The sequence below is a fragment of the Danio aesculapii genome, chromosome 19 (assembly GCF_903798145.1).
Source record: "Danio aesculapii chromosome 19, fDanAes4.1, whole genome shotgun sequence".
Taxonomy (NCBI): Eukaryota; Metazoa; Chordata; class Actinopteri; order Cypriniformes; family Danionidae; genus Danio; species Danio aesculapii.
Window position 1 is genome coordinate 38419778 of NC_079453.1, and position 27870 is coordinate 38447647.

A 27870-nucleotide genomic window follows, 5' to 3' on the forward strand; every position below is an offset into this window, starting at 1 on the left:
GATTACAGTTGAACCGCTGAAGTCACATCCAATGTTTTGCTAATTATTTTGGTTGCTTTTCTGAACTTTGAACGTCTCAGGAGTGTTCCAATCAGTATGGCAGATAAGGGAGCTCTTGGATTTAATTTAAAATATATTCATTTCTTTATTGAAAATAACAAAGGCATTGGGGGATTGAGACAACATGAGAATAAGTGATGTAAATTAGTAAGCAATGCCATTTCAAGAGTTCACACTTAGCTAATGATAAAGCTTGTTTGGCATGGTGTCCCGGGATCCTCGAGCCCTGGGTTCCCTCCTGTTAGCAGGGCGAGAGGGGAGTTCGAGCTCAGGTTTTTATGAACTCCCCTGACTTATTTCTGGCTAATGACAGATATAGCGATGGATGAGGAGAGATGTATGGCTTGCTAAGAGCTTGACTATGGTGTCAATTTGGTATGTTCAATTTACTTAGGTTGCGTATTTTTCGGACTGTGGGGGAAACCGGAAAACCCTTGCAAAGCCCACGCGAGTACGGGGAGAATGAGCAAACTCCACACAGAAATGTCGACTGGTATAGAATGGACTTTGACCAAAGACAATCTTGCTGTGAGGCAACAGTGCTAATCACTGGCCGTGTCACCCATCTAGAAAGGAGGGGGAGTAGGGGTGGGTAAGGGGGGATTCTTCAAGACAAAGATAGTGAGATAATAAACTCATTTCTTATTTATAGAGAGTTAGGAATCACCTGATTGGTGAATCAATTGTAAGCTGATGCGGGACCAGCCATGAACAATCATAAGCACGTGATCCTCTCGAAATTAGTTTATAAATAAACTTCACGTATGTAATCAATTAGTAATGTAAATATGTAATCAATCCAGTAAAAAAAAGTAACAGAAATGTACATTTTGGGGTGAACTAACCCTTTAATGGGAACTTCTCCCAGTTTTCAGGCAAACCATCATGGAGTGTATAAGAAAAAGGTAGACAGGCAGGTTCATCTTATCATATATACTGTTATATATTATTAAGTCAAAATTATTCACCTTGAATTATTCCTCAAAATTATTCCTCCTGTGATTTTTATTTTTTATTTTTCGAATATTTACCAAATGATTTTTATCAGAGAAATGTTACACAGTATTACTTATAATATTCTTTCTTCTGGAGAAAGTCTTATTTGTTTTATTTTGGCTAGAATAAAAGCAGTTTTTATTTTTTAAATACCATTTTAAGGTCAAAATTATTAGCCCCTTTGAACAATTTTTTTTCCCGATTGCCAACAGAACAAACCATCGTTATACAATGACTTGCCTAATTACCCTACTTTGCCTAATTAACCGAGCTAAGTTTTTAACTGCACTTTAAACTGAATACTAGTGTCTTGAAAAATATCTAGTAAAATATTATGTACTGTCATCATCGCAAAAATAAAAATAAAATCAGTTATTAGAAATGTTATGTTTATAAAAGTGTATATATACAGGGGGCTAATAATTCAGGACGGCTAATTATTCTGACTTCAACTGTTGGAAGAAGTCTGTATGGTGTGTGTGTGTGTGTGTGTGTGTGTGTGTGTGTGTGTGTGTGTGTGTGTGTGTGTGTGCATTTAAAGTGCTGTGGCCTCTGCTCTTTGCTGTTATCAGTGAATGGGCAGTGAGAGGAACTCTGGAGTTTCTGGCTCTCTCTGTACAGTATTGGACAGGAGATCTGCTCACTCCATGCTCTGTTTATCCCATTGCTCTCCTCAGGTCAGGCCAATAGCAACCTCGTAAAAGAGGGGGAAAAGTGCTTACTGGAAAGAGCCACACTTTTAAATCACTTTGGCTCATGCTTGCTTGTTCTCAGCTCCTCTTTGTCTCTTGCTCTTTGACTTACACACATCTCAACATCTCTGCTGTGATGCCAAACTGACATCATTAGTAATACAGATATTTTGTTGGTTAGAAATGATAATTATTGTTATAATTTTTTTTACAAATTAGAAAGTATTATATCAGCATAGTAAAAAGAAAACACTCTAGATTTAAATATACATTTTATTTAAATAATTAAGTAGTAATCTACGGGCATCATGGTACCTAATGGGTAGCACGATTGCCTCAAAGCAAGAAGGTCACTGGTTCGAGCCCCAGCTGGGTCAGTTGGCATTTCTGTGTGGAGTTTGCATGTTCTCCCCGTGTTTGTGTGGGTTTCCTCCGGGTGCTCCCCTACAGTCCAAAGACATGTGGTGCAGGTAGTGTATGTGTGTGAATGCGAGAGTGTATGGATGTTTACCAATGTAGGGACCTGAAAGGGCATCTGTTGCGTAAAACATATGCTGGATAAGTTGGTGGTACATTCCGCTGTGGCGACCCCAGATTTATAAAGGGAAAATTAATGAACGAAGTAGTAATTGTTAAAGTAGTAATTAAATAAAGTAGTAAATTAGTTCTGTAATATTAATGTAATATTAATTAATAATATAACGCATTATAATATTATGGAATATTTGAAATATTGGCGATGCAGTGGTGCAGTAGGTAGTGCTGTTGACTCACAGCAAGGTCTCTGGTTTGAGCCTCGGCTGGGTCAGTTGGCGTTTCTGTGTGGAGTTTGTATGTTCTCCCTGCGTTCGTAAATTGTCCGTATGACTGTGAATGAGTGTGTGTGGATGTTACCCAGAGATAGGTTGCAGCTAGAAGGGCACCCGCGGCGTAAAAACGTGCTGGATAAGTTGGCGGTTCATTTCACTGTGACGATCCTGGATTAATAAAGGGACTAAGCCGAAAAGAAAATGAATGAATGAATGAATTTTAAATATTAAATAAAATGTTATATTTATTCATAAAATCTAATGATCATTATTATATATATATATATATATATATATATATATATATATATATATAGAGAGAGAGAGAGAGAGAGAGAGAGAGAGAGAGAGAGAGAGAGAGAGAGAGAGAGAGAGAGAGAGAGAGAGAGAGAGAGAAAGAGAGAGAGAGAAGAGAGAGAGAGAGAGAGAAAATCAATAATATAATATAATATAATATAATATAATATAATATAATATAATATAATATAATATAATATAATATAATATAATATAATATTCAAATAAATAAAGAAATATATTTATATTTTACACATTTATAAAATCACTTTAAACAGTTTCCTGGGGCAGAACAGTTTTTAAAGAACATTATCAGTGACATTTAACTGTCCTAATTCTGAACAGAAAAGCTTTATTCATGTCAATGTCAAAAACTGTGCTTCACCTGTGCACTCTGGTAATAAGTGAAAACACTGCCATCTAGTGAAAGCCATGAGAACACAATCCAAATTCACAGCCTTTCTTCATAGAAACAGGAAAAAATACTTACAGCTGCCTTTTGCATGTAGTGCATAAAACACCAAATAGAATCTACAGTACATGCCAGAAATAACATAGCATAACAAAAATAATAGCATTACTATAAAAATGGCATTAAACTGGAATTATTTGTAATTGGAACAAGCATGAATTGGATTTGCATGACAATGGTTTTTAAATTTCATATAAAATGTAGGGCATCTGGACTCCATTTGTTGTGGATGACTGAATATTTGCATTGGCAGTGCAGACAATAGATTGTGATGAATAAGCCTAATTACTGCACTATTACAGTCTTCACAATGAGCCTTGCAAAATGAGAACAAGTCAACAGTCCTTCCGCGATTCAGTGCAAATAGGAAGGGGATCATCATGCGATATAACAAATGTTCAATAGGGATGTTTGAAATATGTGTGGTAGGAGGCTGATATACATATATTCATATATTTTTCCTGAGCAATGCTTTGGATGAATTATGGTAATAACTTCTGTAAAAATGTGCTTTTAAAATCATTTAACAATTAGGCAACTCCAACAATTTATCCATTAAATATCAAAAGGAAACATAATACAATTAACACATAGCTTTCAGCAGACCACGAATAACCTCTAAAGCAGTGGTGTAGTCAGGGCTATACGCACGTATACTCAGTATGCCTACTTTTTTCCACTAGCTGTTTGGGTATTAAGACTTCTGAGGATCAATAATTGCGTATACCCTCGGTATACTCACTTGTTTTGCTGATTAGACTTCCCTAATTTACATGTCTTGGCATCCCTTTTAACTGTATACCAAATGTTTTTTTTACTCTCATCTTAATTTGTTTTTCGAATGCAACTGAATGATGTCTTGCTGAAACGTTCAGGTAAAATTATAATACAGCATGCATGGGCGGGTTGGGTGGGTAATAGTACACCACCTTTTTTTTAGTACTACACCACTGCTCTAAACCAACATAGCTCATTCTGAAAATGTAGCCTTATATATATTTCTGAGATTGCTAATTATATAGCCAGAGGAACATATGGCTGCATTTCGTCTTTAAAACGAACGATACAGGGCGGTATGACACCGTTCTATATCGCGCTTACCAGCAGACCACTTACTACCATATGGTCTGCTGTAACCAGTTTGTTCAGTAAGCTCGCCATGTACAGTTAAAGTCAGAATTATTAGCCTTCCTGTATTATAAGCCCCCCTGTTTATTTTTTCCCCAATGTCTGTTTAACGTAGAGCAGATTTTTTTCAACACATTTCTAAACATAATAGTTTTAATAACTCATTTCTAATAACTGATTTATTTTATCTTTGCTTTGATGACCGTAAATAATATTTTACTAGATATTTTTCAAGACACTTCTATACAGCTTAAAGTGACATTTAAAGGCTCAACTAGGTTAATTAGGTTAACTAGGCAAGTTAGGGTAATTAGGCAAGTTATTGTATATCGATGGCTTGTTCTGTAGACTATTGAAATAAAAAAATATATAATAATAATAATAATAATAATAATAATAATATTATATTATTAATAATATTAATATATATATAGCTTAAAGGGGCTAATACTATTGTCTTTAAAATGGTGTTTAAAAAATTAAAAACTGCTTTTATTAGCGGAAATAAAACAAGCCCCCCTTTGATTTTTTTTCTCTTTTTTAAATATTTCCCAAATGATGTTTAACAGAGCAAGGAAATTATCATAGTATGTCTGATAATATTTTTTACTTCTGGAGAAAGTCTTATTTGTTTTATTTTGGCTAGAATAAAAGCAGTTTTTATTTTTTTTAAAGCCATTTTAAGGTCAAAATCATTAGCCCTTTTAAACTATATATTTTTGATAGTCTACAGAACAAACCATAATTATACAATAACTTGCCTAATTACCCTAACCTGCCTAGTTAACCTAATTAACCTAGTTAAGCCTTCAAATGTCACTTTAAGCTGTATAAAAGTGTCTTGAAAAAATATCTAGTCAAAGATTATTTACTGTCATCATGGCAAAGATAAAATAAATTAGTTATTAGAAATGAGTTATTAAAACTATTATGTTTAGAAATGTGTTGAAAAAAATCTAAAGTACATAGGTTTCTACAATCTATCATTAAAATTAGCCTATAGTAGCTACATATGAACCAATATATAAGAAGCATATGTTGTTTAATGTAATAATATAATAGTGTTCTTTATTTCTATAATACAATATATTATAATTCTGTAGTAAATAATACATTGCATTTGTCAAAAAACTCCTAACAACCACCAGACCTCTCTGATCTTCAAACCCTGGCAACAGGCATGTGAATATAGATTATTTGTATAGAGCAGCCTTATTATTTAAATTATTTGTCAGTTCTTTTAGTGGACGTTCCCCAAACCAGAAGTGCAATGCATAATTTTAAATTCAAGAGCAGAAAATGGTGGGTTTATGGTCAACAGGAGTCAAAGAAAATTATATGCAGGTTTTAGCATGATTGACCTCAGTCATGTGCTCCAAACAGGTGGCGACTTGAGCAGCAGAGGTCAGACTGCTGTATTCGGCGGCGTCTTTCCCCTGACACTGTACAGGGCATGAAGAGAGGGCAGGTTGTGACCCATGATCCGCTCTGTGGGCTCTGCGCTGCCCTGTATTTTGGCCTGTGGGCATGCAGATGCGTCCCAAAACAAGACTGAGATTGATGAGGTGAGGATAGGTGAACAGAGACAATAATGTGATTATGACTGGTTTGGGAAGGCAAAATGTATGTAGTTGGCATCGGAACTGCATCCATTTCTGTGCCATAACCTTTGTGACATTGCTGCCCCATCTGTAATGTTTTTAAAAAACTCATCCATCTGAATATTATTTATCTATTATATGTTTGTGTTGAAAGTGATGAAATGTATTGCATGAAAGTGCAATCTTAAATTCACGAGGACTGTTTATAGATTAAAACAATTATGTAATGAAAACGAATGGACTTGCCGTTGATTATCCCCTTGTTTGATGGTCATTTTGCCAAGTTATAGACAAGTTAAAACAAAAATTTCTCTTTGCAGTGCAATAATTAATTAATAAATTAATGAATAATGAATAATTAATAATTAATAATTAATAATTAATAATTAACAATTAATTTTCAAATAATGCAAATAGTCCCTGCTTTGAATCAGTCACAGACAGAGAGAAAGACAAAGAGCACTCGATAGAGATCATTTGTGTGCATGTAAATGATATATCTAATAGCTCATAGTAACCTGTTAGCTACCTCATCACAAATATTTTTGAGCACATTTAAAAATAACATGATTAGTGTAAGTGTATGTGATATTTCAAATGGAAAATAGTAAAATTGTTTATCTGAAAAACAATGCTGAAGTCAGATAATCTGCTTTGCAAATGTGCAGTACGTGCCGAAACGGCTGTCTAGTTTTGGTTCTTTTAACCCACCCAATGCCAGTTTAGCCAATTATATTTTAGCACGCCGTATTGCCTTGGTGGAAAACTGCATATTTTATTCATTCAGTCAGAAAGGCTCTCAGAGCATGCGTTTGTGACCGAATTCGAACTCTGGTGGACAGTAACAGACTCCGACATGAGACGCAGATTCAGAGTTCCACATGAGGTGGTTATTAATTAGCAAATAATATAATTATTACGAACATAAACATTAGGTGAGCAGGTGACATTGTAAGCCCCTGTCCTAATAACAAGCTACCTAATGAGATATGCCGTGATAAGCAATGTCACTGTTCGCACCAAACAAAACACGACAGAAATTTAAATTCAGCCATTCAGAAGCATAGAATAGTGCACTTACTGCACTCTAACGAATTGTTAAGGTTTATAATCTAATTAATACATATTAAACCTCTTTAACATTATTAAATGTACATGCTCAATCACTGATATGTGTTGGTTTGTACTGAGTCTCAGTTTTAAAGTTTAATTTCAGAGGGTTTATGCTATTTTCAAGATCTGAGGTGAACTATCTGCTGCTGCTTTCAGTAGTGTGGCAATAAATGTCATGTAAAATGGCATTCAAACTCACATTATAAGAATTTAACACTGAATAAAGCACATGAGGTGTACCTGATCATTGACAGTTTGTCCTGTTTAGCTGCAAGAATTAAAAGCCGTTTCTAAAATATAAATTTGAGGTGTTGTTTATGACTAAAACTCCTTTTAATATAGAAAATATTCCATCCATCATGTGTCGTTGCTTTTATTTTGAACACAATTTAAATCAGTCTTTAGTCTCGACAGTCTGGCTCACTCCTGTTGGTGTTGTCAATCTGGCAACCTGCGCTTGCGTGTGTTTCGAACCAGACAAGCAATACCTAGTTCAACCACTGGGTGTCAAACTTACATACTGCACCTTTAAGTACACTTGACTTGTTGTTTTTTTAATATGCACATAGTTAATGTAGTCACTTTTTAAAAATAAACGTCAACTAAACACTTTAAACAGCATATTAACAGGACTATGCGTCTTCAAAAAACTAAATAAAAAATAAATCAATCAATCGTGAAACACTAACATATCTCCAGTCAGTTTTAAAAATGAAAGTAGCAAAAAAAAAAAGCATTACCATAGCATTCCAGCATTATTCCCTACTGATTCCACTATTCTCCAGAGAGAGAGAGAGAGAGAGAGAGAGAGAGAGAGAGACTGAAAATCACTGAAGTGTGCTGCACATGAGCTTTCGAGCCCAGGTAAATGACTATTGCATGTACTCCCATTTTTCCAATGCACTTAAAGACCCTTTCATTCTCCGCTCCTCCATCCAGTCTCCAAATCATCAAGATACAATCAACACTGCAGACAGAGAGGAGTCAGTTTTACACCAGACCAGGCCAAATCTAATAAGACCCCCATGAAGACCCGCACTCTGACCCTACGCTCCATCATATCCAGCGTTAACAGCTCAAGTGGGAGGCTGAAAATCCAATAAAGGCTCATCAATTATGTCTTTGATAAATCTGTGTTACACTGAGGCTATTTTTGTGACACCATACCAATTTATAAATAGACTACATGTGAATAAATGCAGTTCTTAAAGTTCTTAGTGATGCACCAATTTTGTTTTTCATGGCATAATCCAACTGCCGATTATTTTTTACAATCAAATAAAAATGTAATATTCTGATATCAATTTCTTATTATAAATTTCTTATTTATATATACACAGTTGAAGTCAGAATTATTAGCCCCCCTGAATTATTAACCCCCATTTATTTTTTCCCCAACTTCTGTTTAACGGAGAGCAGATTTTTTTCAACACATTTCTAAACATAATAGTTTTAATAACTCATTTCTAATAACTGATTTATTTTATCTTTGCTTTGATGACAGTAAATAATATTTGTCTAGATATTTTTTTTATTGAACACTATAGACACTTGTTATAGACACTTCTATTCAGCTTAAAGTGACATTTAAAGGCTTAACTAGGTTAATTAGGTTAACTAGACAGGTTAGGGTAATTAGGCAAGTTATTATAAACGATGGTTTGTTCTGTAGACTATCAAAAAAAATATATAGCTTAAAGGGGCTAATAATTTTGTCCTTAAAATGGTGTTCAAAAAATTTAAAACTCTTTTTATTCTAGCTGAAATAAAACAAATAAGACTTTCTCCAGAAAAAAAATATTAATCAGACATACTGTGAAAATGTCCTTGCTGTGCTAATCATCATTTGGGAAATATTTAAAATGAAAAAAAAAAAATCAAAGGGGGGCTAATAATTCTGACTTAAACTGTATATAAATAAAATATGAGTACATAAACAAAATGTATTACCTGTACAAAATAATAACAGTAGACATGCTGAATGAAAATGCAAATTCACTCTCTGCAAGTAGGGGTTTGTTACTGCTGCTGTCATGGGATGTCTTTTTGTTTGTTTATATGTGAAGAGGCCATTTTCATTTTCCCGGCCACCACGAACTCTAGCAACGATACAGGCCTGCAACAGGGTGGATTGTGAATGTGTGAGTGTGTGGGCCCACTGAGTTTCAATATGTTGATGGTTATGAAGTAAGCATAAAAGCTCAGGCATGTTTCACAGTACCGTTTTATACTGTGAGTAACTTAGTTTGCATTTATTTCATTCAGTGTGTAATTCAGTGACACAATTTTAGGTATTTACAAAGAGAAATCAACTTCAAAGAGTCTGTCACCCTATATGTTAGTCACTTGTTGACATACAATTTGATAAATTTACATTATGTCTAAAGTGTGTAAAGGTGTTTTCTATATTTGTTCATGTAGTATTTTTATTGTAAATCCTTGTGTTGATTTATATTTGGGTAATTTTGCTTTCTTTTGGTTGTGCATAAATTGCATAACTTGTATTTTGTTTACATCTGGGTTTTCCCAATATTTACATTTCTATACTATTTACAATTCTTATAATTTCTGATTTATCTAAGAGTTTTATTATTCACATAAAGTTTGTTTTTGGTATTTTATTAAATCTTGGGGGAGATTTATATTCTAATTTAACTTCTTTTAACAGATAATTACAGCATTGAATTATATCATAGGGGCCTAACTTCAACATCTCTGTAGGCATTTAGTTTATTGAACCAGGAGCGCTACCTTAAACTTAATACACCTAGGTGGTGCTCTATATGTATAAAAATTATCAAAACATATTATAACCATCAAAATAAAATAAAATAAAATAAAATAAAATAAAATAAAATAAAATAAAATAAAATAAAATAAAATAAAATAAAATAAAATAAAATAAAATAAAATTAAATAAAATTAAATAAAATTAAATTGGTGAAACCGAAAGAATAATTATTCATTCATTTACAATTTGAAATTAAACCTAAAAACATAATGATTGTCAGCAGATTACTGTTAGATTACTGTACTATTTGGGTCTGTTTTTACACAAATGTATTGTATGACTTGGCACGCTATCTGAACGATTCATTTAAAATGATAAAAGAATAATTAAAAATGATGGTGTTTTTCCAAAATCAATCTGGTATACAAAAACATATACCTGTACAAAACAATAACAGACATGCTGAATGAAAAATACAACTTCACTCTCAGCCAGTAGGGTGGTGTTTACTTGGTTATTATTGATGTTTACTTGGTTAGTTCTATGAACAAAGAACTAATATTAATTTATGCATTAAAAAGAGATTATCTAACAAGCAAATACCATTTAAACTTTTATGAATATTGTGGGTTTCCCTTATACACACTTTAATAAACCTTCCACAGCAATTTTATATTTAGGATTCCAATATTTCATGCGTTAGAAACAATGAGCTGCTCTTTTTGTCACATCCGCTGATTCATATTTCTGCCAGCGAGTTTTTTTCTTTTTAAAATATGACTAAACAAGTCCACACAAACACTCAAAAGATAGTGTTTGTTTAAACTACTTTAAAAAATGAGCTGTGATTTGCTGAAATAACACAATTCTTAAGGAGTTTTGGGTACAACTTAATTGTTTTATGTTCAATCTACTTAAATTTATCAAAACTAATAAGCTGACTTAATTCCTTCATGTTGCCCCAACACAAATCCAGTATTTTTATGGTGTACATGATTAATGAATGTTTACTTTAGCTATATAGATATTCACAGATGGAATTAACAAATATCTAGTAATTTAATTTCCATTTATCTAATGTCGAAATCATCACAAATTTGCTTATGTAAGAAATAAGCAAAGGTCAATATTACTGTAGTTCAATTTGTTAATGTAGAATATCTTATATTTTTCCTCTGTGGCTTCATTTTCAGCATCTCTGGCCCCTGTTAACTTTGTTTACATAATCAAATTCAATAAAGCTGCACTATGATCACATGGATCATGAGTCTTTTGCTTTCAAGTATAGCAGGTTCATAGACAGATTGGCAATAGACTACAGAGAACTTTGGAAATACTTCACTAGCCAATGTCATGTTACTCAGATTTAATGGACAGGAAACAGACGAGATCCATTAAACATGTTGTGCCGCTCTGCATTAATTTAGATTTTGTCTTTGGGGAGACTTCAAATTATGCTTAAATTAAATGTAGCATGTCAAATTGAAGACTCATTAGGATACTTAAAAGAGTCTTCAAGGTTCATGGACTACATGCTAACACTGAGATTTATTTGAGCTAAAATTGCAGCAAGATAAATATGGAGGCTATATTAATAACTAAGCTAAACTACAACTATTAGATGCTCTTTGTTATCATTTGTGAATGGGAGTGAATCTAACAAGACTTTGAGCTTTAATGATCCGTAAGGTCTATTTTAGCTCAACATATTGTCAACAAATATTACCCATATTTCTTTTACAATATGATCTACTGATGCTGTTATGGAATGTCTAGTTATTTGTTTATATGTTAAAAAAATTAAGTAAAATAAAAATTAAATCAACCATCAAAATTAAATTAAGTTAAGGGTGGCACGGTGAAGCAGTTGGCATTTCTGTGTGGAGTTTGTTCTCCCCGTGTTCGCGTGGGTTTCCTCCGGGTGCTCCAGCTTCCCCCACAAGTCCAAAGGCATGTGCTATAGGTGAATTGAGTAAGCTTAATTGTCCGTAGTGTATGTGTGTATGTCCTGATCCTCCAGGTTGGGGGTTGGGCATTGGGCTTACGACCCACCTTGTAAAAATTTGATGTTACCAACATGGTGAGACTAAATATCAACTTCCATATTAATGGCCCTGAGAAAAATTAAATTAAATTAAATTAAATTAAATTAAATTAAATTAAATTAAATTAAATTAAATTAAATTAAATTAAATTAAATTAAATTAAATTAAATTAAATTAAATTAAAATGTATTTAAATTGATGGTAATAATAATTATTCATTAATTTATTATTTTAAATTAAACCTAAAGGGATTGACAACAAATTACTGTAAGATTACTGTAATATTTGGGTCTGTTTTTACACAAATTTGTTGTATGGCTTGGTATACTATCTAAACGATTCATTTAAAATGGTTGCAACCCAGGCTCATTAGGGATACATACCCAGACATTTCCAGAGACAGCGACATACGTAACTAGAGGTACGTCTACGCAGTTTTTGCTTTTGCAAATCCATCAGAGGTCGCTGTATACGCTTTTTGATTATATCAAATTCATCATAAATCCACCAGACCAACTGACCCAGCCCTGTCTCTGAACCCAACCTATAGTGTTTTCAAAAGTAATTTAGAAAAAGAAAAGCAGTCGCAGCCATGTGATTTCACCACATTTTCAGCCAGGTGTTTATTCATGTATATTTTTTGCCTATGTTTCACCTGGTTTCTGGAACCATTTTACCAGACTCAAACCCGGTCATCGCGGACAACTGAGCCCCATGTTTCAAATCCATCAGCGTACATGGCGAGCTACTGGGCAATCTGATAACACCGGAAAAGATGTCCATACGGAGGTAAGTGATCAACTACTAGTGCTAAAATAAACAGAAGCTGTCACTGGCGTCATATCACCCATAGCGTTCCTTTTAAAGACGAAATGCAGCCATACGTACCTCTGTCTACATAATTCGCGCTCTCTAGAAATGTAGACAGGGGTATGTATCCACGATACGCCTGTGTTGAATGATAAATGGTGCTTTTGTTTTTTCAATCTGTTATACTTTTGCTCCTTTTAAACACTTCTTGGTGGTCACAATTATTTGCTATCATGTGGAAATTTATTTAAAGATCAATACAATATATGTTAAGATAATATATGTTATTAGAACAGCAAAAGTTAGTAAATGATCACTGAAATGTAATCATTGGGTGAACTGAATTATTCTGATGAGATTTAACTAAATAATCGACTTGCCAAAATCACACTTGACTCAAGGACACAAGGTTTCTAAAAAAAATTTGACAGAAAAACAGACAGAAAACACTTATGTCGAGAAGCTAACAGGATTCAGGATCACACATAATTTTCTGTTCAACATATGTGGCAAATCCCACAAGATCGCAAGAACCATTTGTCCCGTTGAAGAGACACTAAAGTTGCATGATTAATTCCAACCCTGCCATGTTCTCTTTGCTGTAGAGCACGACCTAAAAAAGCAGCGCACTAATGCAATATGCATCTCCAGTGTCCGAAACCACGTGACTCCCCCATTCTAATGAGCCTGACTCAATTACTTACAGCACAAAGGAAGAAAAAGATGCACTGGCAATGTGATTACCTGATCCTAATCACTTGTAATTCTCCTTTTAATACACAGCAGAGGCATTGAGTTTTAAAATCAACAGCTCATGGGCATTGATTCTTCTTAATTATCAAGACAATCAGGGCAAAAGCTAATGGAGAAAAGTCTGTCTGACCAGGTTAATTTCTGGCTCATTGAATTACTCCAGCTAGGTGTTATAAATAAAGGGTCTGGATCATAAAGGAACTCGGAGGAGGGGATAGAAATTCAATTGAAGATATTTTTCTCCCTCTGCAATTAAATCACATCAGTTCTGCAAATTAGGAGCACTTTGTATTCGGCTTGTATAAGAGTCAGCTGGCGGGAAAAAAAGAGAGACGACTCCATCAAAAATGGTTGTGTTATAACAATATGAAGCAGAGGGAGCAGGAACTAGGACATGGAAATCCCATGCTCTTGGTTTTTTGTGGTCGGTTCAGAAAGAGTTTCTTCTAGCACATGTGGTGCAAGGCAGGACTCATATGGGAAACATTGATGTGGTGAATCCAGGCTTTGCACTAAACATCAGAGCAAACCCATCAAAAACTTGTCAGACTTTGGATACCCTATCGGATTTGGAATATGGTGTACAAGTGGAAAAAAAGAGAAGATAGATACGAGACAGAAATCCTGACATTTTGTTATTTTAGGAGATAGATAAAAGCATTAAGCATAATGTAACCACTTGCAATGTTTCAAGTAAAATAATAGTATTAACTACATATTAAAAGCATATTTTTTTGTATTTTGTGATGTTTTTCCCACTTATTTAGGCTTTTGAATTGCATTATGGGACCTTGGTCTTTCTTTCAAATACGTTTAGCCTTGAAAAGTTAGAAAAAGTGGCATTTTTAATAGTTTGAAGTGATATATTGTCTGGGTTGGTGTTGTATATTACGCTGCAAAAACCTGGTAATAAACTGCCAGTACATTTTCTGTTATTTTACAGACGTACTCCTCTATATATTATTTCTTAAACAATATCGTGTCAGTCACTTTGTTAAAGAGCCCCTATTTTTCATTATAAAAGATCATATTTTTGTTTTGGGGGTCTCCAACAACAGGCTGATATGCATGCAACAGTCAATGTCTTATTTTATGCGTTTATTTTTACCTAATTATCCCAACAACTCCCATTTGATTTGTTCAGTGATTCATTCGCTCCCAAATCCCTCCTCTGTGTAAGGCTAATCTGCGCTGAATGGTGTAATGACCCAGTCTGTTGTGATTGGTCGATTGGGTTCAGCGCGAGATGAAGAGAAATAACCAACACGACTATGAAGTAGCAAGTATGTGAGAGCCCAATGCAGCAATGCAGTTAAACACCAGCATATTCCTTTACTCTTAAACATAACTCCAAGTAATAACAACACACATTCAGTATTAATCCACACAGTGGCAAAAGTAAGGCTATTTTGAAAGTTGACTGCGCTGCACGTGTGAGGAACAGCTGATGGTGGCCATAGCAACGACAAATGGCAGAGGATCGCAAGTTCAGAAATGCATTTAAATCGGTAAAGGAAGAAGCATGCATCGTGCATCAACGTAGTTTTGGACGCAATATGTGAATAGCCCATAAAGATTTAGACTGAGAGATAAGGTACTAGCACTGATCTAATACTACACACTAAAAAAATTATGACTGTAAAACCCAAATTAATTGTTTACAACCACTTAACTTGAAAACAACAATTGTAAATCCAAGGAATCATCTTTGAGCATTTTTTTCAGCGCACCAATGATCACTGAGCAACAAATTCTCATAAGAAAACGTTCAACGCAGAAACACAACTCAATGCTTCTCCAGAGTTTTGGCATTAGAGATTAAAACACATCGACAGATATTGACCTAAGCCTCTGCAATACTGCATTCTTTTTCTGCCTCACTCTCCATCACACACACACACACATATTTTGATATTGAGCTGAATATCTGATGTCTCCATGGTTTATGTGAAGCTTTTGTGGATGCCCTCGGGGACAGTGCTGTTTGGTGTCTTGGAGAGGGAGCAGAGGCTTTATTGCTTGTTTGTGCACATTTCCCAATGACATCGACTTTAATTAAGATAATTATCTTGCCTGTTTCTCATATCCCCTCTGAAGAGCCTCATGCAAATGAGAATTGCCCTATGTCATCCCCTGTGATCAATCACCAATGCGCTGGGCGAATTTGGTGATTACTATGATAAATAAAAGTCATAAACGATAGACCGAAAGAGAAACAAAAGGATGAGAAAATGAGAGCCGCGACGCAATAAAGAAAGAATCCACCTACAGTTCACCTCATTTATTTTGAAGTCAAGCAATAAACAACAGACTAATTAATGCAACAACTATTAGTTTAACATCAGGAGTGGGGATGGTCACTGGCTGTTATATAGCTCTTTTGGAACCTCTTCCGAGTCCCATTGCCAAATTCAAAGCAGCAGTACGTCCTGTAGACAAACTGGAGCTGCCATTTACCCAGACAAAAAACATTTTCCAGGGTTACTCCTCTATCTTATAAAGCAGACTGATGTGTTTGCCCTGCGCCAGTGTGATTAACTTTGGGAGGCCTGTATACGGGTTTGGCCCTGTCTCCGAGCTTCTCTGTATTCCCTTACGTGTTTGCTGATCATTTTCCAATGGGCTCTTTGACAGCCTGCCAGTTTTAATGCTGCTGGTGTAATGCACCTTGTCAGGTCCAATAAGTGTATGTATCTATCAGCGAGATTTCCCTTAAAACTTTTATCATCCGAGTAATTAAAAATTACCCTTGATTTTACAGCAACAGGTGTGACATCAGGGAGAGAAAATGGCACTGAGATTCTAAAAAACGCAGAGGAGGAAGTGTGTGTTTATTACAGTATGTGCAACACTGAACTTTGTGTATACATATACACTCACTGCTTCATAAGGTACAGCTGTTCAACTATTAGTTAAAGCAAACATCAAATCAGCCAATTAAAATGGCAGCAAATCCTAACATTAAAGCTGCGGTCACACTAGAGTTTCAGCTTGCGAAATTCTGTCGTATGGCGCTGTGAAAAGGGGCAGGATTAAACAAGATAATTAGACATTAAAAAAACGCGAGCGATTGGTCCATATTTTACATTTCTGTCCAGAGAGGTCATGTTTTGATCCTTGGTTGGTCTCACGCAATCATGTGATGTGATTTTGCAGGTCAGAGTTCACCAAGCTTGAACTTTCCAACGCAGCTAAATGCGAAACTTGCCGCACGACCTTACGTTTCCGGTCTGACGCATTCGCGTGCGTATGAATGGAAGTCTATGGGGAGAAAAGTGCAGTGTGTCCGCAGCTTAAGGTATCTAGATGCAGTCAAGACTACTGGTGCATTCAAGTCATGATGGATAATTTGTATTTATGAATTTATGAGTTCACAAAATCATTATTATGAATGTGAAATTCCAACATTTTCTTTAAGCCCAGAGTTTTAAGTTAGGGACATCCATGAGAAACAGGCGGAATCACCAACATAGGCTCATTCTGAAAATGTTTCTGAAGATCTCTAATTATGTAGCTAGAGCTATGTACTGTATGGCTGCAATTTGTCTTTAAATCAAAAATTAGAGGGCAGCATGATGCCATTCCTTTTATTGCTTAACAGCTGATCACTTACATGCATGTGAACGGCTTTTTCACTGTTACCCATTTGTCGGGTAGCTTGACATGTACATTGGTGGACTTGAGATGCAGAGTGGAGTTGACAACGATGATGGGGTTCGAGTCCAAGAATGGTTCCAGAAAGCAGGTAAGACAAAAACATTCATTCCTTCATTTTCTTTTCGGTTTAGTCCCTTTATTAATTAGAGGTCGCCACAATGTAATGAACCGCCAACTTATCCAGCACGTTTTATGCAGCGGTTGCCTTTCCAGCTGTAACCCATCACTGGGAAACACCCATACACTTCCATTCACACACATACACTACAGCCAATTACAATTACCCAATTTACAATCTCCAAAAATGTATATAGGGGTACGTAATCAGAATGAGCCTCGGTTAGAAATCACTTACCACCTATAATCAAGAATTATTATAGATAATATATATATAGCAGGTGGAATTCATGAATGCAAAGTCAACTCTTGTGGGTTGTCAGTGATAAAACACATTTAAATTCTTTCTTTTTTGTTTTTGCTTGACATTAAAAAAAACCTGCTGTATTTGTTTTGTATTTTATCAAAAGTAAGTACAACCACATGCTGTGCTGACGAAAGTGACTTGAATGCACAGCTTGTCAACTCATAAGTTGGAATGTCTTAAGAGGACTTGAACGCAGCAAATCTTTTGATTTTCAAACCGAGTATCAGAATGGGGAAAAAATTGTTTAATTGACTTGTTTGGTGCCAACAATATTTGGGAATTTCAAAATTTGTTGAATATCTAGGAAATATTATTGTGAAAGCATAAAACAAATAACCTTGAACTAGCAAATACACATGAGTATTTTCAGTGATTAATGTTGATTCCAAATGAAAGGGCCTTACTGGATTTGTGGTAATAAAAAAAGGTGACCGTAACACAAAGAGCAATAAAAATAAAAAAGAGCATCTCTAAACATAAACCAATTCCAATCTTGAAGCAGATAAGCTACAGCAGCAGCCCACTAATGCCGCTCCTGCCAGCTAAGAACAGATTTATTCATTTTGCTGTGTGATGGAGGCTCATTGTCCTGCACGAAAATTGCTGTCTGTGCGATTAACAGAGAAGGAACCACATGTTCTCGAAGGAGTTTCAGATGAATAATGCAACCCAGGCTCATTCAGAAAATGTACATACATTTCTGGAGAAAGCAAAATACGTGCCAGGAGCTATTTTTTTTTTTTGCAATTTTTGTTTTTGAGAATCCATCAGAGGCTGCTGTGTACGCTTTTTCAGATCTCAAATTTCTTTCGCGAGTGCCATTCGCGCCTGCTGTTCTCACGTAAATTCACCAGAGGCCGCTGTCGACTAATTTACTGACTGACCAACCGACCGATAACCCCACCCTCCCCCTTCCCTAAACCCAACTGACAGTGTTTTCAAAAGTACTGATTGACCTCCACACCTCCTTCCCTATACCCACCCGACAGTGTTTTAAAAAGCTATCCAAAAAAAGAGAAGCCCACACCTTTTTTTAGAATTTTAAGATTTTCACCGTTTTCAGATTTTACCACATTCTCACCCTGTTATTTACTTGTTTATTTTATTGTTCAGCTTTTTTTTTTGTCCTACCTACTTTTTGGAACCGTTCTTCACCGAACTTGAACCCCATTGTCGTGGTTAACCCCGCTCTATGTCTCAAGTCAGCCGACGTACAAGTCGAGCTACCAGACAAACTGAGGCAAAACAAATCGCAACTCTGAAAAAAAGGTCTCGAAAAAAGTGATTACAGAGAACAAATGAACCTTTAAAACTTGCATGACAATTGCTGTCTGTGCGATTAACAGGGACTTCAGATGAAAGAAGCAAACCAGGCTCATTCTAAAAACGTACCCCTATATACATTTCTGAACAGAGCAAAATACGTCCCAGGAGCTACTTTTTTGCAGTTTTTGTGTTGTCGCAGTCAACTCCCCTCAGTGTCTCAAGTCCGCTGACGTACATGTCGAGCTACTAGACAAACTGGTAACAGCGGAAAAGCCATCCATACAGAGGTAAGAGGTCAGCTGGTAAGCAAGAAAAGGAACGGCATCATACCACCCCTAGCATTCGTTTTAAAGATTAAATGCAGCCACACGTACCTTTGGCTACATATTTTGCGATCTCCAGAAGTGTATATAGGGTTACATTTTCAGAATGAGACTATGTTGGAATATTTACATGTTTCACATAGATTCTCCATAGAATGTACTTGTCTTTTAAGGATAAACAGCCTTTTTGGGGAACTTAAATGAGTTTGGGGCAATGTATAAATGCAGTATTACAGAAATCACCAATTTGGAATGATCGAATGCTCTTGCTATGGCTGCTATTTAGCCTTCAGCTGGACAACCTGTTGTTGGAGGATTTCAGCCACTTTAGTTAATTTTGTCATTCAGCAGACACTTTTCTTTGTTCTTTTTTTTTGTTGAGCAGGCAAATTGCCTCACCATCTTACTAAGTAAGTGAAAACTGGAAAGGTTGGCTGTCAGTTTAATAGTGCTTGTAACAAAATTCAGAAAATTTCTACAAGGTGCCAATAATGAACCAATAACGAACCAATGTGAAAGTGATCACATTCAAGTGTGCTTCAGAATATACGCAACTCATAAAATATGCTTTAAAACGGTTCTACTCCTGCTATCATAAATTTAAACATGACTAAGCAGTGACTTTGAAAGTAAGGAAATTATAGATTGTTCTCTAATTTTATATTTAATGACTTAAATGTTCCCATAAGAAAGCACAGGACTGCATTTGAGGTGATAGACAGAGTTTTGAAATAGCTCTTAATGATATACAGTAGAGTATAACTCCCATTTGGAATGACTTTTTAATATAAATTAGCTATTGGCTCCAATGAAGCCAGAATATTCTAAGTCAGGATCATTTTCTAATTATTATCCAACCTACATTTGAAAAAAAAAAAAGGAAATTAGTAACATTTTGGCATGTTACAGTGTAGTTACATTTTAGCTAAAAAATCATCATAGTCACACTATGTTTTTACAAAAATTAACAAATACAGAAGCTAAAAAAGTATAACAGCCTAATTACGTGACTGCAAATGTCAGCTTCAGTGGGAGCAAAACTGATTTAAGTGCTAATTATTGCTTTTTAAACATAATCCTTCAGGCTGCACTGTCAGACAATAAATGGGGGTAATTCATAACTGCACTGAATTCGATACGGTAGTTTTCCTCTAAAAGAAGGCTGTCTTTAGTCTTTCTTCTGCTTCTCCCTAGAGAGGACACGCCAAAAACCCGGCTGCAGCATGAACGTGACGGCCTCTATTAAATTTTCCAAGGTGAAGGGAGAAAAGTCTGGCCAGCGAGTAGAGCTCCTGCTCTTGAACTAAGTTAAATGCAAAGCAGCCTAATACGGCAGGACAAGCTTAATTAGAAATATTACAGTAGGGGCCACGAAGAGCCTTCCGGGGCCACGGGGTCATCCAGCAGCGCTGAGCAACACAAGCCCATGATTAATGAAAGGCAGAAAGTGATGACTGCACATGTTACTTTGGTGCAGGATGTAGGCAGAGGCAAAACAAATCGCAACTCTGAAAGAGAAGGCCCCGGAAAACTGATTACAAAGGACAAATGAACCAGAAGCTTTTTGAGAAGGTAGAACTGAATGCAAGGGATGGACCAATATTAAAATTATTAGCAGTATTAATAAACAGATAACTGTTATGGCAATAAATAAATTAATAAATTAATTTAATTCAAGTCACGTTCATTTTGAAAATGTATATGTGTGTGTATACAGTGGGGGAAATAAGTATTGAACACGTCATCATTTTTCTCAAAAAACATATTTCTCAAGGTGCCATTGACTGTCGCCACATGTTGGTAACAACCAAAAAAATCCATATATGCAAGGAAAACAAATCTAATTAGTTACAAATTAAGTTAAGTATAATAAAATGACATGACGCAGGGAAAAACTATTGAACACATGAAGAAAGAGAGGTGTAGAAAGGCAATGAAAGCCCAGACAGCAGCTGAAATCTTTCAGTTGTTCTTCAGCAATCCTCTGCCCTTCCTCATAGCCAATTAATATCAGCTGCTTCAGTCCAACATCTGCATTATCAGGATTATGAAGATGAAACCAGGGTGGACATTTCAACATTACAATGATCCAAAACACAGCCAAGGAAACTCTCAAATGCTTTTAGAGAAAGAAAATCAAGCTGTAGAATGGCCCAGCCAATCACCTGACTTGAATCCAATATAAAATGCTAAATAAAGATCCGATTTGATAGATGAGACGCACAGAACCATCAAGATTTTTACACTCTGTTGAATTCTGTGAAAAAACTCACACCTGAGCTATTCATGTGACTTTATTCTCCTTATGGGAGTCATCTGCCATTACCAAAGAAGTTTTTTTATATAAAGTATTAAGTACATGTCAGTTGTTCAGCACTTTCTCTTTGTGTCATTTCGTTGTAAAAACTCATAACTCATTTTTCAGATTTTTTTTTTATTTTTTTATTTTTATGTTTGAGTTGTTTGAGTTTTTAGCAACATCTGGTTCAATTCCATGTCAACAGCTCCATTAATAATATTATTCCCTGGAAAAAAACATGACGTGTTCAATACTTATTTCCCCCACTGTATGTGCAAATATGTGGATACTCTATGTGTTTTCAGTAATTTTTAACTGTCCATTATCCTATTATTAAAATAAACTGTAAGCATGATTATAGTACAATTTCATTTGCAGTGATAGACTTAAATAAAGTACACTAAACAAACCAACAAATAAACTGTATTTTTAATCAGTGTTAGATTTAAATTTGGGGAATTAAATGTATTTATAATAGGGAAAAATCCCCATACATTTTTGTATCACTAGTGATCATTAAGTAATAACATAATAACAAAAATCTTATATATAATACACATGTAAGTAATAAGGAACCAGCATACTTTGCATCCTTATATTTACTCTAAAGTGGATGGAAGTGGTCTACTGGCTATAGACCAGCTAAAAAGCTACATAATCACATTTAAAACAAATTGGCCAGTGCTTATTGATTACTGTCATGCCAACTGTGTTATGATAACAATGTTATGTACATTACAGTAACAGTTTATTTTAGTTTGTCCCATTGATAGATTGATACCCATATCAGTCCAAGTCACTTTAACCACTCAAAATCTTGACAAAGGCGTAGATCACCCCATATGGAACACTCAGTTACAGAAATCTTGTGTTGTTAAAATAGACTTTTAGACTTTCAAAATGTATTTCCATTGAAAGTCCTCCAAAACATGGTAAAATATATAAAGTAATATATCAAGTAATAATAGATTATGTAATAGTCTTTATTTGTGATCCAAAGATAAAAGGAAGTCTTGTAGTTTTAAAATAACAGCAATAACTTTCATTCTAAAGCAAAATAACCCTTTAAATTTATTTCATACATGTATACCAAATATACACTGTAAAATATTGAAGTAACTACTGTATTTTCACACATATTTTATGCTCAAGGGTGGCATTGTGGCTCGGTGGTTAACACTGTTGCCTCACAGCAAGAAAGTTGCTAGTTTGAGTCCCGGCTAGGCAAGTTGGCATTTCTGTGTGGAGTTTGCATGTTCTCCCCATGTTCACGTGGGTTTCCTCGTGGCTCTATTTTAACAATCTAGGCGCAAAGTCTAAAGCGCATGGCACAAAAGCATTAAGAGCATGTCCACTTTTGCTATTTTAAGGATGGAAAAATGCGCTCAGCGCACCGACGCATGGTCTAACAGGGTTGTGCTTATTCTCTTAATGAGTTATGGGTGTGTTTTGAGCATAACATGCATTAAACCAATCATCCCAAGTCTCATCTCCCATTCCCTTTAAGAATCAGTTAAGTCACACTATTGTGCATTAGCTTTTTATATGGCGGACTTTGTAAGTGGAAAAACTGAACACTTCACTAGTGAGAAAACAGTTAAACAGACCACCTGCAGCACAAGGATAAAAAATAAGCCTCCTCCATTCGGTCTCTTTACTTTCTCTTTCACTTTCTCTTTTTCGTGGATATGGAAACAGTGTTGTATGCACTCCGCTGAAGACATCCATCAGCATATATAATTATTTTAATTTGTTAAGTGCAAAGATTTGTTTCAAAACTATTTCTAAATTCTGTTCAAATTTCCAGCAAACGAATAAATGAACAATAATAACGAAGTGTGGTAAATATATCCAAACACACGTCCTATTCGTATGCCGCATATGGACCAAAACCCAACAGGTGGACTAATCTAAGCTTGTTTTTATTAAAACAAATATAAATATGCATATAATAAATAATACTGCTACTAATAACGTTGTACAAAAGCAAGTTGTCATAAATAAACTGAAAAAAGGGGGGCCCATGCACTTTAGGTGAATTGGATGAACTAAATTGGTCATAAGGTGTGAATGTGAGAGTGTATGGGAGTTTCCCAGTACTGGGTTGCAGCCGGAAGGGTACCCGCTATGTAAAACATATGCCAAAATTGTTGGTGGTTCATTCCACTGTGGTGACCCCTGATAAATAAGGGACTAAGAAAAAGGAAAAAGAATGAATGAATGAATTTTATGTTCACTCAACTCTTTAATTGTTTTTTTTTTTTTTTGGATCAAATTTGCCACCTAACCCCCAATCCTAAACCTAACCCTACTGAAAAAAAATATTCATTGGATGTCCTTTTTTTACAGTAAGTGGCTGTAAACAATTTATATAAGCTGAGTTTAAATAAACAATTTAAATTTAGTAATGTTCAACTCAAGTGTAGTTTGTTCAGCCCATACGCATTGTTTGCAACCACTTAACTTAGAAAAAAAATTGTAAATAAAATATATCACTTTCTTCAGTGTAACTTCCAAGTTTCCAAATATTATAATATTGGATAGCTTTGTTTTTATTAGTCAAACTAACATCAGCTGTTCTGAATGCAGAGTGCATTTGACAATGATTATTTTAACATTTTATTGTAATATTTTTGTTACAGAATTCAAATGATCTATTTCCAAGGCAGAACGACACATTACTACAGCATTTCTTATTAATGGACAATTTACAATGAGCCTTCAAATTCTGAGCATGAATCAGATAGAGAACCTACAGTAGTAACTCTTTGTTTAACTTAACTTTCTTCAGCCACTCCAACTTGTCAGCTTCAAGATTTCCAACTTTACTTTGATGTCACTTCTCTTTCTTCCACCATCCACTTTATAACCAAGCCTGAGGTGTGCAGTATCACTGAAAGGTAGCAAAGAGAGGTTGACCAAACATCCAGCCAAACCGTCAGCTACTGATCTGCTCTCCTTGGAAAAAAAAAAAACAGTACTGGGAGATTGAGTTGGACAGAGTTCACATGGGGTACCTTGGGCAGAGAACACACAAGCTATCAGAAGACACTCTTGTGTTATCTGGCATCCCCATGAATGTTCTCCAGAGATAGAGAGTGTGATATTGCTGTCCTTTATGCAACCTGAAAGACTCTTCCAGTTGGGAATTCATTAACATGTTGAGATATAACAACATACACTGCCATTACACTCTATTGACATGGGAAAACAAGTGTGTTTGGGGTCAGATTTGATTGTCTTGTGTGCTGTGTCCTTTGAATTCTCTTTAAATATATCCTCACCGTCCATCCTGTCTTGCTCACTCAAGACGTTCAGAATGACACTCATGTTGAGCCCTCATGCATACGATTGCCTTCTCAAGGTCAGTCAAAACACAATTTCAGGCGAGAAATGTATATAAATAGATGTATAGATCCATTCAGATTGGAAAGAGTTTCCAGTGAAAGCTGATGTCTTTAAGCAAGCTGTAATTATTGCTACTACCGCTGCTACTAATAATAACATTGTTTTGAGTGCTGAAATATGTAATGATATAATATTAGCAAGATTAGTTTGCATGCTAAAAAGAGTTTTAAAATGTACACTACAACTAATAGTTCTAATTATGATACTAAATATTAATGATATAATATCTACGACTACTAGCACTTGAATTACTACTACCACTTAGGGTTGGGTCGCTAGACGATGCCTATAGATGTCACAATTCTGAGCGGCATCACAATCCTCCACTCCACCCCCTTTCGCAAACCTGATCGCGAAAAATACACACTTAGGCCCCGTTTACACTAATACAGCTTAGTTTTAAAATGGCCTTTTAGAACAAAAACGATCCACATCCACACTGGCGTTTCATCTAGCATTTCTGAACAGCCCTCCGTCCACACTATACGAGTACCCCTTGCTGAAAACGCACATCACGTGACGACACACACACACACACACACACACACACACACACACACACACACACACACACACACACACACACTGTCATGCACTCGTCTGAGCTCCAGCTCAGTGGGTGCTCAGAGAGCAGTGCACGTCGGACAGTTTATCAGGATGTACCGCTGGATCACGTCTCACTATAGTGGTTAAATGTGATTTTTAATTCATCTGGTCCCTATCTAATGACTCTTCTGTCTTTTGAATCTATCAGGTAACATGTCACAGCATCAGTACACTGCTTCAATCTTTCGCTTTCACGCTTGTACTTAGCAATTTTTAGAGAAAACCTCAGATACTGTTGGTTGGTTCCTGTTGGTTGTGCACCTTTTTTACCAACCAAGTTTGTCGACGCCATTATAATGACACAGATCACTATGTCTATTCATGTCAGAGTCCCACTGAAAAAGTGATTGACAGGTGGTAATTTGTGTGTATCTTATCTTTATTTGTTTATGATTTGGTTATGGGTAAAACAAAGACCATGCGGGTCAGGTAGTTGAAACGGTAGGCTACAAATAATTATTTCATTATGAATTAATTAATTATGCAGGAATAATTAATTCATCGACGCCTATGACGACGATGCCATCGTCCATCGCGATGCTTCACATTAGACATCGTACGATGCCAAATTGGTCGACATCGCCCACTACTACTACTACTAATTCTACTACTACTAATAATTATAATAATAAATTTACTTTAGATGCTTAAATGTTTGTGCTTTATACTGTACCTACAAACTATATTATAATATTCATTCATTCATTTTCCTTCAGCTTAGTCCCTTATTTATTAGGGGTCGCCACAGTGGAATGAACCACAAACTACACTGTAAAAAACGCAGGGTTCCACACAATTCATTTATGTTGTCCCAAGACAAATCGATTAAGTTAACTTAACACATTTAACAAATTTATGTGGATTGAACATAAACAATTAAGTTTTCCCAATAAAATCTCAAGAATTGTGTTGTTTCAGCTCGTTTTAATTAAGTAGCTTAAACAAGTAAAAGAAAATTTGGGGGGTGAAGAGGTCTGCAGTACCGCAGGAGCCAATAAGATTTCCTGCTGTGCGGGAATACGTTTCTGAAATGCACCGCTGATAATCAATATGCCATAAAAAAATCAATATGCCATAACCAATATGCCATAAAAAAATACAAAGCTGCTGAGTAATATATTGCAGTAATCACACTTTAAATTTTTTTTTCCAGATATACGACGACACCATGTTTAATCCATCCCTGATCGTCTGACCCATATAAAGATTACCAAAAGAACCTCGGTTTTAAAAACTTGTGTAAAAGTGCGGCGGCTGGCACAGAACGTGAAAGTGGCTTAAGAAATGAGGTAGGAAGATCGAGCATGTCCTGTGCCTGTGCTTGTTCCTTGGGTAATTGTGTGAAGTATTTGACAAGCTGCATTTCTCTCTCAAATGACTTTTATGCCTGACTGAGTTCCCTCTCCCCGGTGCCTTTTTGTGTAAAGTGAACAATGAGCTGGATCTAGTCCTCTGCTTCTCTCAATCACTAGGCCCCAGAATTCATCAATAGGAACGGATATTATCATCAGCGGGAATAAAGAACATTATTATGACAGCTCTACATATGACAACAGCAATCCAAGCATGGCGGACGTCTGCGGAGGAATGACTGATATGGGCTTGTTTGGTGTACAACAAGTCATATGGATTTTATTATTAAGCTGGCCACAGCAGTGATACGATTATGTGCTATATTTGCTCAAAGAAGTCTTCTGGCTCTACGTGAAACCCTCTGAATGACGGGACGAGCGTCTTAAAATTCTTGACGAGGAGGAAACAAACACAACCTTGACATTTACATAAATTCTGACTGTTTGAAACATTCGCGGGTTGACAGTAGTACATCTGTGGTGAAGAAAAAAGTCAGCCTAATGGCTTCTGTAAAAGCTACATTAATACAATTACGCAGCAGAAGCCTGTTATCAGCTTCTTACTGCATTTACAAAAAACCTGTCTAAACCTTTAATGTACTTTTATGTACTTTAACCGTTAATGAGGCTTTTTAAGGGTATTTTTGCTTAATATGCTCAGTTTAGCACTTAGACACAATTATCTTGGCTTTTTTATGTGTCTAACATCTAAGTGTGGATTTTATAATACGTACCTGATAAGGAGATGCAATTTTCAGTGAATTCAAATAAATCAAGATTCACTAAAAAAAGCTATTCAATATAACAAAGGATTTAAAAAGAATCGATGTTCACTCTCTATTTGTCTTTAAAGGCCCCAATGCACTTTATTTATTGTTATAATGTACTAGCTCTTTTCTGTTCTTCGCTTAGGGGTAAAAAGAAGTTTAAAATGCCCAAGCGATATAATGTAAGGGCGCCAATGGTTAGCATGATCGCCTCACAGCAAGAAGGTCGCTAGTTCGAGTCCCGGCTGGGTCAGTTGGCAT